Raw genomic sequence first — 12,004 nt, 5'->3', positions numbered from 1 at the left:
TCATGTCTAACCTTTTAACCTGTACTTACCGAAAGAAATGGAAAAAAGTACGTCTGATACCACTAGGTGGCGTTCTGGGGGGGGGGGCTCCAAGGAGCTCCAGTCTCAGTGCAGAAAGAATTCAGCAAGAGGCAAAGTGGTAAATAAGAACTGATTTATTAGAATAGGGACACTTGTGAGACTCACAAGTGGGTGGGTGAGAGGGTGCTTCACCCTGAGAACTTAGTGGGATACAGTTTTATAATCAAAGGAAATGTAGGGAGAGGGAAAAGGCCATCTTCCTCATTCTTGAGTAGATGTCATGCTTCCACCATCAACTCCTCCTCCAGGTTGGGCAGGGGAGTTTTCTTCTCCCTACATCGTCAAGCCAGGACTGCCATGGCACTATGGAAAAATTATTTTAGGTTTCAGTACAATGAGAGTCTTTCACTTTGAAATATCACCTTTCAATAAATTATTGTTTTTTATGTGTGCAGAGAGCATGTCCCAGGGGTCATTAACTTACTGAGCTCACTGGGCAGGATGTGATTCTCATGCCACCATTGTTCTATTGTTTGGGAGCATGTCTGATGCTTCTGTTGGATGGTTTTTTTGCTAAGCAGACCTGCTTGGTGGTGTGGTTAAGCAAACCTGCTTTCTTGAGTGATCATTAACTTACATGGGTTTCCCATACTTTTTTCTTTACTTACAATCCCCTAGGGGGATTAACTACTTAATTACCTAATTTGTCCCTTTACTCTGTCCCTATCACATCTACCCCATCTTTCTGGAAGTGGAATCCCTTGTGGTCTTTGATATCGAGGTAATACTCGTCTCACAAAAGGAGTTGTGGATTATTATCTCTTTTTTCTTCTCTGGAAGGCTTTGTTTCAGATGACTTTGGTTTCCAGATATTCCTTAAATATTTGCTGGAACTTGCCAGTGAAGCCATTTGGGTCTGAGGTTGGTTGGTTGGTTGGTTTTTATAAGAAAGTGTTTAATAATACATGCATTTGTAAAAACAGTTATATTCTATTTTATTCTATCCTAATGTCAATTTTGGAGAGTTATATTTTTTCTAGGAATTATCCATTTAATCTAAATTTTCAAATTTATGAACATAAGTTTGTTCAAAATAAACTCTTATTATCATTTTTCATTATAAAATATTTCCCCAAATTTTAGTTATAAACTATTCAAAGGATAGTACAAACCAGCATCCTTTCAGTAAATTCCTTTCCCCACTAAGTTAGTCAGAATTGGATTTTCTTGCTTATAAACAAGATACCCTAACACAGGTATCATGCAGAAAATGGAAAGACACTTCTATTTAGTGGCAGCAATTTTTTTTTAACAGACTTCCACGCGAAATGCGTCCCTTCTCTTTCCTAAGTTATGCCTGAAGCCTGACTTAAGAGGTCTGAGCCAGAGCTTCTTGTCCTGTTTCTTGTCAACACACCTGTAACAAGTATGCTCCCTGCAGCAGGAGCTGAACAAGTGTTGATACAACTCACAGAAAGTTTCCACTGAAATAGAATACAAATGACCTAGCTCTGGGGAGTCACTACAAACCAGCCCCAGAGAGAGGAGAGAAACAGAGAGAGGGAGGGAGGGAGGAATGCTTCTTTTTTGAACTACTTGAGATTCAGAATCCCCTTGTAGCTTTGAAATTTTCTCTAATGTACTTGGCATCAGAGTAGCATTAAATTATATGATTTCTGTAATTTTTGCATACATTCTTGGAAGATGAGGTTCATTTGCATTTGCAGTTTTTAATAATCCACTTTCCTAAAAGCTTTGTAGAAAAGTTATATGCATGGTTTTGGCTCCCTCAGCTGGCCATTCATATGTACTTTAAGTTTTAGAGAACAAAACCAAGACACCACTATTGAAATAGATTTGGGTTTTCCCCCCAAAGTTTATTGCAAATTTAATGCTTCCAAATTTTTGACAATCTTTCAAGTTTCGTAAGTACATTTTTATTCTGGTGTTTTTTTTCTTTAAAGTTATAACTGAAAGCAAAGGCTACATTTTAGCAAAAACATCAAGTTTAGAAAATATTTCAGATAAAATGTGTAATTCCTTTATGTCTCTTTCTCAAGCTGTCTGTGATGAAGGTACTAGTTAAGCAGACTGATGCTGTTGCCTGTTCCCATGGCAATGCATCCTTTGGTCAAATGAGCTCCTCAGCTGTCGCCACGGCAACCTTGTAACCTTTAGCCTTTTATTTATTTATTTATTTTGAAGTTTTGAATTTTATTTATTTTATTTATTTTTTATATAGCAGGTTCTTATTAGTTATCTATTTTATACATATTAGTGTATATATGTCAATCCCAATCTCCCAGTTCATCCCACCACCACCCCCCCACTTTCCCCACCTTTAGCCTTTTAAACTCACCACCTCTTCATCCTCTCAGCAATGTTTCCTCTTTCTTAGAAATGATAGAGGTTACCCAACACAAATAACTTTGACATCCTGATTATCTCCCCTGCCCCAAGTCTTCAGACAAATCTCTATCCTTTTCTTGCCTCCGTGTCTCTAGGTTCGGTGAAACAAGTTTCTCTCCTGTCAAGGACCAGTCGGTTGGAATGACCTCTGGATCCCTTTTCCCCTGATTCTTCAGGAGCCTCACTCCATTCATCGTTGTTATTTCTCCTCTTTCTTTTCTATATCTCTGCACTCTTAGTCTTTGTTGGCTTTCCATGATCAGCATACAGACATGCTTATGTCAGCTAAGGTTTTTCAACTGCAAACAGTTCTGGCTAATTTAAGCCAAAAAAGGGCTCACCCCATGTAAGGAAACGTGCAAGAGCTCACCTCAGGAAGAGCAGGTGCCAGGACAGCTCTATGGAGCTGGGGAGCAATGCACAGTGGACAGTGTCCTCAGGACCAGTTGCCGGGAGCTTAGCTGAGCTGGGAGAAAGAGCTGAGTTGTCAGGTGTCACAGCAGCCGATTAAAGCAAAGAGCCACAAAGGAAAGAGTTAAGTTTTTAATCACTTACTGCGATCGTATAAGTAAGAGGCTAAAACCAAACGATGCACCACCACCCCCAACCCCGTTCCTTTTTCCCCATGGTGGAGGGTCAGGTAGATCACTGCAGTCATGGCGGGCATCTTACTGTTGACAAGCCCTGAACAAAATGCTCCTGTAGTTTTATGGACCCTGGGATGGGGAGGCCAGGGGGTGAGGACTAGGAGTGGATGAGTACTGGGTATTGAGTCAGAGCGGGGAAAGATGTCTTCAGAATTCCCTCCTCTTCCCGATAAGGAGGGCTCAGCAGAGGTCTGCCCAAGGCCTCAGATAAAGACACCAAGAATTGATGAATGCAAATGTGCAAAGTGCAGGTCTGAGAGGCCCGAGTCCTTGACTGCAACACCCCTCAGAGATTACAGTGCCCTGGCTGTGCACCAGTGTGGGGAGGGCAGCCTTCCCATGAGGCGTCCAGGGAGAGCTCTTGTAATGGCCCATGGTCAGGCCTGAAAAGTCACATGTAGGTTTTTTAACCAGGAGCTGGACTCATCACTGTGTGGGTGAATCAACTCTAACCATTTTTTGTCCTGGTGTCAATCAGTCCCTGGGAAAGTGCTGAATGGTCCTACAGTAGGTCAGAACCTTCCCAGATTAGCAGTCCCACCAAGACAGCATAGAGTGGGAGAAGGGGATTAGCCCAAATAAAATCAGGGGCTGTTACAAAAAAGGTGGAAGAGAAGCTAGGCAAGTCAACTCAACAGCCATGAGCTACCCATGCTCCCTTCTTAGAAAAACCAAAGCAAAACCTATTGTAGAAAGGTCTCTCTTTAAACCTGTGTCTATTGACCCCTCCTCTTTTCCGAACAGACGAGCTTCTAGAAATAATATTCAACACTCACTGTGTCCATTTCTCTGTCACTTATTTACTTATTTCTCAACTCACTGTGATCAGCTCCGCCTACCCCCTAGCGAACCAAAACTTCCCTTGCCAAGATCTCCAAGGACCGCACCGTGGTTAAAGCCCAAGGACCTTTACATCTTTATTTTGGTTGACCTTCTCTTGGTATTTGACTCTGCTGACCATGCTCTGCTTTTTGAAATCATCTTTACCCTTGTTTCTTTCCCCTCCTTCCTCTCTGAGTGTTTTTTCCCAGTCTCTTTTGTGGTCTCTTTCTTATTCTTTCATTACAGAGTTTCTGTCTTCAGCCCAATCACACACTCCTTGTTAGACTCAATCATTCTCCATCCCTCAGCAGGATGGTGGTTAGGAGTTCTAGGTCTTGAGTTAGCACATGGGGTCCAAATCCTGGCTCTACCCACCACTCATTGAGTCACTGTGGGAAAGCCACTCAGACTCTCCTTGTGAGTTTTCTTATCTGTGAGAGTGGACCTGCCGACAGGATTGTTGTGGGATTTAATGAAACAATGCTTGCAAAGCATTTAAAACAATGCCGGGCACACAGTAAGCATAGCTTGATAAATGGTGGCTATCGTTGTGTATTCAGAGCATCTACCCTGCCTTGTACTCACATCAGTTATGGCACTTTTTTGCTTTGTATTGTCCTTTTTTAGACCTCACATTAGTTAGTAACTTCCTTTTGGGGAGGACTGTGTTTTTTGGACACCAGATCATTAGCACAGAGCTTGGCACAAAGAAGATGCTGGATAAAAGCACATTGGTTGAAGGTGAGTGACATCATGGATCACGTGTTGAGGGGAATGTGAAAGTAAAGTGGGCGTGGTTATGAAAGGTCCTCTGGGTTTCCTAGACGGTAACATAAATTCTTTTCATTAAGATGTTTGGCTATCATTTTTATTTTTTCAGTCCCACCTGACAAATATCCTGAATCCTTGTTCAAGTAAAATTCAAGAGTCTATCAGACAAAAACTTTTCCTTTCCTTTGTCTTCCCATCACCATGACCACCTCTACCATCATCATCACCATCATAATTGTCTTCAAGTACCTGAGGCAGTCATTGAGTAATAATCTTGATCAGTTTGTCCAGTAAGAATCCCTGTTGCAACTTAGGTTCCCCAGTAAGTGGAATCTGAGCTGAAATTAGCATGCAGGAAGTTGGTTAAGGAGGGCTCTTGAGTTCAACACCTGGAAAGGGGTGGGAAGAAAGCAGGATTCGATGGAGGGGGAGGGTGGGCGGTGATGCAGTCAGACCAAGCACTCAGCTGGCCCCAGGAAGCTCTGGAGCTGAAATGGTTCTTTGACATTGTCCCAGTTTGACTTCAGGGAGACACAGTGGTGTGCTGGAGTTGGCTCCTACTAGCTCTGGAGAGGAGAGATTGCATACATCTCTTCCCAAGTGTGCATTCATTGACAAAACATTGGTAGCTCGAAACAGGCCATGGTGGGAGCATTTACGTTATTGAAATTGGAGACAGGCTGCCCTGAGAAGTGTATGTGACCTTGAGCTGGGTGGGGTTCTTTAGGTGAGGAGATCCCTGAAGAACACTGACAGCTTAGAGCTGTCAGCCAGCAACCTTCCCAGCAGCTGGGGGAATATAGCCCTCCTTCCTGGAGGAGGATATGGGCTGCACAGCACAGCATCCCCAATGGTCCCTGTGATCTAGTCGTGCTGCTATGAGAAACCACGGAGATGATGATATTTTTAAGTTTTATATGTGTCATTTTGACAGCAGTATTTCCTTTATAATTTAAAAAGTTGCAAATAGTTAATAGGTTTTTTTTTTAAATAAACTTTCTCTTTTAGAACAGTTTTAGAAAACAGAAAACTTGCAAAGACAGTACAAAAGGTTCCCATGTACCCCACACTCAATTTCCCCTATTATTAATATTTTAGATTAATATAGCATATTTGTTACAATTAATGAACCAATACTAACAAATTATTATTAACTAAAATCCATAGTTTATTCAAATCACAAAGGAGAACCTCCTCGACTCCAGATTTAGAACTGAGAATGGGCAGGCATGTGGTTGGAACAATGAGGAAACGGGGAGAAGAGTCAAACAAACCCTGTGTTGTTACCTGTGGCTCTAATGAAGCAGACTGGGGCCTCTCTGGCTATTTGGCTTTAGAAGCACTGCTTTGTCTTTACTGATGCTATGCTGACAGTTCCTGGGGGATAGTAACTATGTCGTCTCATCAATTTGCTAATCGAAGCAAACGATAAAGAAAAAACCTTTAAAAATCCTGTGTAAATAAAAGAGGGGCAGTTACACTGAAGAGATATATGATTGCATTCTTTTCAAATGCAGGGATATTAATAATTTATTTTGGGCTTTTCTTTCCTTGAACACAAAAAAACTTAAGTAAATTTTGATAATGATTAATAAATTAATATTATTTACAAATTACCTTGAGAATGATGTTAATATTTGGGTCACCCAAAGTATTTTTATTGATATGTAACCTCCTTTAGTACCTAATACATATAAAAAAACTAACTTGAACATGTAACTAATTCACTTTGTTTTCATTATATTTTGAATAATGATTTTATTGTTTTTATTAAAATAATACATTCTCATTATTGGAAATTCAAGCAGTACAGAGAAGTAAAAGTAGAAGGTAAAAAATTATAGAAAATCTTAGCAACCAGAGATAATACTGTAAACACTAGCCAAACCTAATTTCGGTAATCTCTATATGGATATTTTTCTAGATCTCAAACTGTATGCAGTCTATGACACCTATATATGGCTATATAGACATAGTTTTATCAAAGTTGGTAAGAGAAAAGAAAGAAAGTGAAGAAATTGCTTTTTAAAAAAATAAGTTGTTTCTTTAACAAAGTTATGTGTGTTCCTAAAATATTCCTCTAAGACAGGGGTCACAAACTCAAGTGCCTTTACGAGCAGTGACAATACGACTCATGAAGCATGCTATAGATTTCAAGTTGCTGCTATTGTTTTCAAAAGAAAAAATCTCTCTGATTACATTGCCTATATCATCACTGAGTAGGTCAAAGAAAATGAGGAAGCAAAATATTTCCATAGTCCATTAGCCGTATTCAGACTACAGCTCTCTAGATTGTTACCCTCGGAAAGATCAAGAAAAGATTAAGAAATTACAGTCAATTTATTTTTTAAGTGATGTATTTCATTTAAGATAGCATTTATTGATACTGTGCCATGAAAGTTTAAGAAATCAGTACTCCTAAAACTTTATTCCACTTATTTTGTGCATTTTAAATTAGGTTTCTTAGCTATATATTAATTTTACATTTTCAAATATTAAAATATTTATATTTAATCTCATAAGCATAATTCCCATTTTTACTAAATCTTGGTTCTAAATGGATTTAATGTTCACTACATGCCATAGCACCTCCATTCCTGTGTTCTTTGTTTTTATTAATCTCTTGGTTGGTTTGTTTTTAACTATCAGTTTTCCCAGAAAGAACTCATGAAAACTATAACTACAATCATATTTGAATATATCTGACTTTTGCTTTAATAACTGAATAGCATCATGGCTGGAAAGAATGTACTTTTCTCAAAACTTTGTAGACATTGCTATGGAGGAGTCTGAGAATTGTTAATTTCTTTCCTCTTGTAAGTGACTTACATTTTTCACCTAGATGCTTGAAGAATTTCTTCTTTATCCTAGGAGTTTGATAATTTTACAAGAATTTGTCCTAGCATCATCATTCTATATCAGGTTCTTCCAGAAAACAATCTACTCTTTCATCAAAGTACAGATTCAGTTTTTCCGACATTGTAAGCAACTTCTCTTCTAGTGTATATTTGTTGTGATCATATAATAGAGGGGAGGTGGACTCCCCACCCCAAATTTGGTTTGCTATTAAGACTGATGATCCAAAATCTTGGAAATAGAAGGGAGAAAATACAAGAAACATGTAACAAGGAACTAGAAGAACTAAAGAGCAAACAAACAATGATGAACAACACAATAAATGAAATTAAAAATTCTCTAGAAGGAATCAATAGCAGAATAACTGATGCAGAAGAAAGGACAAGTGACCTGGAAGATAAAATAGTGGAAATAACTACCACAGAGCAGAATAAAGAAAAAAGCATGAAAAGAATTGAGGACAGTCTCAGAGACCTCTGGGACAACATTAAACACACGAACATTCAAATTATAGGGGTCCCAGAAGAAGAAGAGAAAAAGAAAGGGACTGAGAAAATATTTGAAGAGATTATAGTTGAAAACTTCCCTAATATGGGAAAGGAAATAGTTAATCAAGTCCTGGAAGCACAGAGAGTCCCATACAGGATAAATCCAAGGAGAAACACATCAAGACACATATTAATCAAACTGTCAAAAATTAAATATAAGGAAAACATATTAAAGGCAGCAAGGGAAAAAAAACAAATAACACACAAGGGAATCCCCATTAGGTAAACAGCTGATCTTTCAGCAGAAACTCTGCAAGCCAGAGGGAGTGGCAGGACATATTTAAAGTGATGAAAGGGAAAAACCCTACAACCAAGATTACTCTACCCAGCAAGGATCTCATTCAAATTCGATGGAGAAATTAAAACCTTTACAGGGAAGCAAAAGCTAAGAGAATTCAGCACCCCAAAACCAGCTTTACAACAAGTGCTAAAGGAACTTCTCTAGGCAGGAAATGCAAGAGAAGGAAAAGACCTAAGAAAACAAACCCAAAACAATTAAGAAAATGGTAATAAGAACATACATATCAATAATTACCTTAAATGTAAATGGATTAAATGCTCCAACCAAAGGACATAGACTGGCTGAATGGATACAAAATAAGACCCGTATATATGCTGTCTACAAGAGACCCACTTCAGACCTAGGGACACATACAGACTGAAAATGAGGGGATGGAAAAAGATATTCCATGCAAATGGAAATCAAAAGAAAGCTGGAGTAGCAATACTCATATCAGACAAAATAGACTTTAAAATAAAGACTATTACCAGTGACAAAGAAGGACACTACGTAATGATCAAGGGATCAATCCAAGAAGAAGATATAATAGTTGTAAATATTTATGCACCCAACATAGGAGCACCTCAATACATAAGGCAAATGCTAAGAGTCATAAAAGGGGAAATCGACAGTAACACAATCATAGTAGGGAACTTTAACACCCCACTTTCACCAAAGGACAGATCATCGAAAATGAAAATAAATAAGGAAACACAAGCTTTAAATGACACATTAAACAAGATGGACTTAATTGATATTTATAGGACATTCCATCCAAAAACAACAGAATACACTTTCTTCTCAAGTGCTCATGGAACATTCTCCAAGATAGATCATGTCTTGGGTCACAAATCAAGCCTTGGTAAATTTAAGAAAATTGAAATTGTATCAAGTATCTTTTCTGACCACAACGCTATGAAACTAGATATCAGTTACAGGAAAAAAACTGTAAAAAATACAAACACATGGAGGCTAAACAATATGCTACTAAATAACCAAGAGGTCACTGAAGAAATCAAAGAGGAAATCAAAAAATACCAGAAACAAATGACAATGAAAACACGACGACCCAAAACTTATGGGATGCAGCAAAAGCAGTTCTAAGAGGGAAGTTTACAGCAATACAATCCTACCTCAAGAAAAAGAAACATCTCAAATAAACAACCTAACCTTACACCTAAAGCACTTAGAGAAATAAGAACAAGAAAACCCCAAAGTTAGTAGAAGGAAAGAAATCATAAAGATCAGAGCAGAAATAAATGAAAAAGAAATGAAGGAAACAATAGCAAAGATCAATAAAACTAAAGGCTGGTTCTTTGAGAAAATAAACAAAATTGATAAACCACTAGCCAGACTCATCAAGAAAAAAAGGGAGAAGACTGAAATCAACAGAATTAGAAATGAAAAAGAAGTAACCACTGACACTGCAGAAATACAAAGGATCACGAGGGATTACTACTACAAGCAACTATATGCCAATAAAATGGACAACCTGGAAGAAATGGACAAATCCTTAGAAAAGCACAACCTTCTGAGACTGAACCAGGGAGAAATAGAAAATATAAACAGAACAATCACGAGCACTGAAATTGAAACTGTGATTAAAAATCTTCCAACAAACAAAAGCCCAGGACCAGATGGATTCACAGGCAAATTCTACCAAACATTTAGAGAAGAGCTAACACCTATCCTTCACAAACTCTTTCAAAATATAGCAGAGGGAGGAATACTCCCAAACTCATTCTACAAGGCCACTATCACCCTGATACCAAAACCAAAGATGTCACAAAAAAAGAAAACTACAGACCAATATCACTGATGAACATAGATGCAAAAATCCTCAACAAAATACTAGCAAACAGAATCCAACAGCACATCAAAAGGATCACACACCATGATCAAGTGGGATTTATCCCAGGGATGCAAGGATTCTTCAATATATGCAAATCAATCAATGTGATACACCATATTAACAAACTGAAGGATAAAAACCATATGATAATCTCAATAGATGCAGAAAAAGCTTTTGACAAAATTCAACACTCATTGATGATAAAAACTCTCCAGAAAGTAGGCATAGAGGGAACTTACCTCAACATAATAAAGGCCATATATGACAAACCCACAGCCAACATCGTTCTCAGTGGTGAAAAACTGAAACCATTTCCTCTAAGACCAGGAACAAGACAAGGTTGACCACTCTCATCACTGTTATTCAACATAGTTTTGGAAGTTTTAGCCACAGCAATCAGAGAAGAAAAAGAAATAAAAGGAATCCAAATCAGAAAAGAAGAAGTAAAGCTGTCACTGTTTGCAGATGACATGATACTATACATAGAGAAACCTAAAGACGCTACAAGAAAACTACTAGAGCTAATCAATGAATTTGGTAAAGTAGCAGGATACAAAATTAATGCCAGAAATCTCTGTGTATAGATTTCATTCCTATGCACTAATAATGAAAACTCTGAAAAAGAAATTAAGGAAACACTCGTTTACCATTGCAACAAAAAGAATAAAATACCTTGGAATAAACCTACCTAAGGAGACAAAAGATCTGTATGCAGAACAGCATAAGACACTGATGAAAGAAATTAAAGATGATACAAACAGATGGAGAGATATACCATGTTCTTGGATTGGAAGTATCAACATTGTGAAAAGACTACACTACCCAAAGCAATCTACATATTCAATGCAGTCCCTATCAAACTACCAATGGCATTTTTCAAAGAACTAGAACAAAAAATGTCACAATTTGTATGCAAACACAAAAGACCCCGAATAGCCAAAGCAATCTTGAGAAAGAAAAATGGAGCTGGAGCAATCAGGCTCCCTGACTTCAGACAATACTACAAAGCTACAGTAATCAAGACAGTATGATACTGGCACAAAAACAGAAATATAGATCAATGGAACAGGATAGAAAGCCCAGAGATAAACCCATGCACACATGGTCACCCTATCTTTGATAAAGGAGGCAAGGATATACAGTGGAGAAAAGACAGTCTCTTCAATAAGTGGTGCTGGGAAAACTGGACTGCTACATGTAAAAGAATGAAATTAGAACACTTCCTAACACCATACACAGAAATAAACTCAAAATGGATTAAAGACTTAAATGTAAGACCAGACACTATAAAACTCTCAGAGGAAAACATAGGAAGAATACTATTTGACATAAATCACAGCAAGATCCTTTGTGATCCACCTCCTAAAGAAATGGAAATAAAAACAAAAATAAAGGGACTTCCCTGGTGGCACAGTGGTTAAAAGTCCGCCTGCCAGTGCAGGGGACATGGGTTCGAGCCCTGGTCCGGGAAGATCCCACATGCCGCGGAGCAACTAAGCCCATGCACCACAACTACTGGGCCTGCGCTCTAGAGCCCGTGAGCCACAACTACTGAAGCTCATGTGCCTAGAGCCCGTGCTCCGCAAGGGAAGCCACCGCAATGAGAAGCCGGCGTACCCCAACGAAGAGTAGCCCCCACTCACCGCAACTAGAGAAAGCCTGTGCGCAGCAACGAAGATCCAACACAGCCAAAAATAAATAAATAAATAAATTTATAAAAAAATAAACAAATGGGACCTAATGAAACTTAAAAGCTTTTGCACAGCAAAGGAAACCACAAACAAGACGAAAAGACAGC

At 38.5% G+C, this 12,004-nt stretch overlaps 1 long non-coding RNA gene across 1 annotated transcript; it reads right to left on the bottom strand.

Moving 5' to 3' along the window:
• Nucleotides 1–140: 140 nt before the first annotated feature.
• On the bottom strand, nucleotides 141–5,710 carry LOC309657863. The gene is made up of 3 exons (XR_014261930.1): nucleotides 4,920–5,710; nucleotides 2,801–2,909; nucleotides 141–384 (listed from the first exon to the last, which is right to left on the bottom strand). It is a non-coding gene; the product is annotated as an uncharacterized lncRNA (long non-coding RNA).
• Between the last annotated feature and the right edge of the window lie 6,294 nt (nucleotides 5,711–12,004).

The sequence above is a fragment of the Balaenoptera physalus genome (assembly GCF_965194825.1).
Source record: "Balaenoptera physalus genome assembly, chromosome: 3".
Taxonomy (NCBI): Eukaryota; Metazoa; Chordata; class Mammalia; order Artiodactyla; family Balaenopteridae; genus Balaenoptera; species Balaenoptera physalus.
Note: the sequence above shows the minus strand (reverse complement) of the source record. Positions and strands in the feature narration are given on the sequence as shown.